Here is a 3,708-nt window from a genome sequence, read left to right as displayed (position 1 = left end):
GGTTTTTACAATTTTAACATCAACACAATTAATCGAGGAACCACTCATGATTAAACAAGTTGCTCTAGTACCTCTGACTTCTAAAACATGAGTCAAGTGGGACTGATCTAACTCTCCCTCAGATGACAGCTCATAAAATCCTATTTTTAGGGAGAGAATGCAGAAGCTTTTAGACCACATCTCCCAAAGATTATGGGATTGCAAAAATATTACCCGCCCCTCCCCCAAATCATTAAGACCAGATTTGGAGACTTAGTCAAACCTCAGCCCCAAACTCTGTGGCCAAATTTCCTGATAGGCACGTGGTACATTTTCACTGCATTTCACTTCCTTCAGGTTCTAAATGAAGCCTTATATATCGGGCGGAGGACATGCTGGGCCTCGGGCTCCCAGATAGCTTCTCCGGGTCCTTTCTTCATTTCTTTTTGTCTGAGGGCCTTTGCACAGGCTGTTCTTTTTATTCCATCTTGTTCTTTTTTTTTTTAATTGGAAAGTATAATCGCTTTACAATGTTGCTTTCTGCTTACAACAGGGTGAATCAACTACAAGTATACGCGTGTCCTCTCCCTCTTCAATCTCCCTCCCTCACGCTGCCTCTGCCATCCCACCCTAAGTCATCACGGAGCACTGAATTTAGCTCCCTGGGCTATAAAGCAGCTTCCCACTAGCTATCTATTTTACATATGGTAATGTATTTGCCTAGAATATTATTCTCTTTTCCCAGAGTTCCTTTTGTCCTACATTCCTTTCAGGTCTTCTTCTAAATTTCATTGGCATACTAAGTGAGTTTTCCTCAGTTATGAGCTCCTCAGTACATTTCTACCTTACATATCACATGTAAATTATTAATAATTATGTTATCACATATTATTAATTGTGCTATGTTATTAATAATAATTATTAAAAATTTACCTGGCTACCACCTTGTTTTATTTCTTGTGAAGTGAAGAACTAAAAGTGAAGAAGAACTAAAGAGCCTCTTGATGAAAGTGAAAGAGAAGAGTGAAAAATTTGGCTTAAAGCTCACACTCATAAAACTAAGATCATGGCATCCAGTCCCATCACTTCATGGCAAATAGATGGGGAAACAGTGGAAACAGTGTCAGACTTTATTTTTTTGGGCTCCAAAATCACTGCAAATGGTGACTGCAGCCATGAAATTAGAAGACACTTATTCCTTGGAAGAAAAGTTATGACCAACCTAGACAGCATATTAAAAAGCAGACACATTACTTTGCCAACAAAAGTCCATCTAGTCAAGGTTATGGTTTTTTCAGTAGCCATGTATGGATGTGAGAGTTGGACTATAAAGAAAGCTGAGCGCCGAAGAATTGATGCTTTTGAACTGCAGTGTTGGAGAAGACTTGAGAGTCCCTTGGACTGCAAGGAGATCCAACCAGTCCATCCAAAAGGAAATCAGTCCTGAATATTCTTTGGAAAGACTGATGTTGAAGCTGAACCCCAATCCTTTGGCCATCTGATGCGAAGAACTGACTCATTTGAAAAGACCCTGATGCTGGGAAAGATGGAAGGCCGGAGGAGGAGGGGGCGACAGAGGATGAGATGGTTGGATGGCATCACCGACTCAATGGACATGAGTTTGAGTAAACTCTGGGAGTTGGTGATGGGCAGAGAGGGCTGGCGTGCTGCAGTCCATGGGGTCGCAAAGAGTTGGACATGACTGAGCTACTGAACTGAACTGTTTTATTCCCTGAGTGCAATGTAATAGAAGCAGGTCTGAGAGATATAGGAGAGAAATAGAGAACTATGGATCTGACGCAGCATTGGTTTCCCATTTCTATTACTATTTTAACCCTTATAACAGTGTATTATAATAACCTCTGTACCTGATGTTTGGTTTTTTTCCCTATTGGATTGTTTGTGCCCCAGTCCAGAATGCTTGCTCTCCCAGGCAGACATTTACTGGCGTTGGCTATTCCCATACCCCAGGAGCGGACAATCTGGGGTCTAGTCAGCTACTCATGGGAAGTAATTAAATTTTCAAGCCGTCATAAGCCAAATACCAAACAAATCAGCAGACACAATAGACCTGTATTGTCCATTCTGGTGGCTTCTAGCCACAAATGAGATGGATGGAGGAGCAATTTATTTTGATAATCATTTTAGTTCCTGGAAAGGGTACCACATTAGAATAATGACATAGCATAAAGTTTGTAAGTAGAAATTTAAATGCTGCATAGTTTATAAAGCATGTCATAATGAAATTCTGCATACTGGCTAAAGCAATGCCTCAAAAATGCTAAAGATACAGATGCAGAATTAAAACTAGTGGGCTAAAATTTTATAACAGGATGTGGAAGAAAAGTAAGACATGGTATTAGTGAAAGGTTACTATTTTTAGGACTTGCTTGGGGCATAGTCACGTCTCAACAATACTTAGAAGTTTGTAAAATATTATTAACTTCTAAATCTTGTACTATGTAAATTAATTGCTTGTTCAAAAATAAAACTAAGACTAGGGAAGAAAAGAAAAATGGTAATATTAATATGTTTTATTTTTAACTTTTGATTTACTAATACATCTTTTTAAGTTGTTATGTAAACATTATATATTCTTAGAAAATGATTTTTGAGATTATAAACATACTTTTTAAAATATATATTGTGAAGGTTGGCTTTAGGAAGCAATGATAGAAATAAGTAGCATATATGATGATGGAGATTACTACACATTTGTAATTGTGAAGATTTTGCTGAGAGAACAGTTATAGAACCACTTTCCAGGTAACTGCTTTCTTGAAGTCCTTCCATGATTATGCAGCAATTCTGATTTTTGTCATCATTGTTCCATAATTAAGACATTGTGGTTTTTCAAGAGTTTTTCCCTGATACATCCGATGTGCAGAATGTTTTTATTATTCTTTACCCTCAAAACAACTTCCGACCCAAGTATTTTTCATTATTGTGCTCGCTTCGGCAGCACATATACTAAAATTCGAACGATACAGAGAAGATTAGCATGGCCCCTGCACAAGGATGACACGCAAATTCGTGAAGTGTTCCATATTTTTGCTGTGAAAACCCAACTCCAACCCTCATAACCCCCAGTGGTCCACCATGGGGATGGCAGCAATAAAATATTTTGCCACAAAAAAATGTATTTTTCATTATAAAAGAATTTAACATTTTAGAAATCTCTCCATGACTGAAATGCCTGTTTTTTTAATGAACTATGCCTGTTTTTTTTTAATGAACATAATGGATGTGCAGGTTCCAGTCAATATTTCACTTTAAAGTTTGGTGAATTTTTAATGCATTCAATGAATGCTACTGATTGCATTAATGCAGTCCATTTACAAAATAGCTGCATTTTATAGTCAATATATCAATATTAGTTACCAGACAAGTCCTCCAAATCCTCCAAATGAGAAAGTTGAGATTTCTTTTGTAATATTGCAAGAACACATTTCACTCAAGAATCATAACTTCAAATAATTTTTAAAATATACCTTTTTTTTGTTTCCAGTTTATACAGAAAAATTGGTTGATTTCTTACAAATTGTAAGTTGAATGGGAAGTTTCCTTTACTAAGGCTGAGAATTGATTTATGGGAAAGTATTAAATCTCTTATATTTGCATCTGTGTACTTGAAACTTGGCTCTTCACTTATTTGGCTCTTGATGTGACATGGGATTTTATGAAGGAATATATTTGTCATGCCAAATCCCCCTTTTCTAATGACAACAT

At 36.9% G+C, this 3,708-nt stretch overlaps 1 non-coding gene across 1 annotated transcript; it reads left to right on the top strand.

Moving 5' to 3' along the window:
* The first annotated feature begins 2,925 nt into the window (after positions 1-2,925).
* Positions 2,926-3,032, top strand: LOC122445605. Its single transcript, XR_006270573.1, has one exon. It is a non-coding gene; the product is annotated as a U6 spliceosomal RNA (small nuclear RNA).
* Positions 3,033-3,708: the final 676 nt, after the last annotated feature.

Source organism: Cervus canadensis, chromosome 7, assembly GCF_019320065.1.
Source record: "Cervus canadensis isolate Bull #8, Minnesota chromosome 7, ASM1932006v1, whole genome shotgun sequence".
In the NCBI taxonomy this organism is placed as follows: domain Eukaryota; kingdom Metazoa; phylum Chordata; class Mammalia; order Artiodactyla; family Cervidae; genus Cervus; species Cervus canadensis.
Note: the sequence above shows the minus strand (reverse complement) of the source record. Positions and strands in the feature narration are given on the sequence as shown.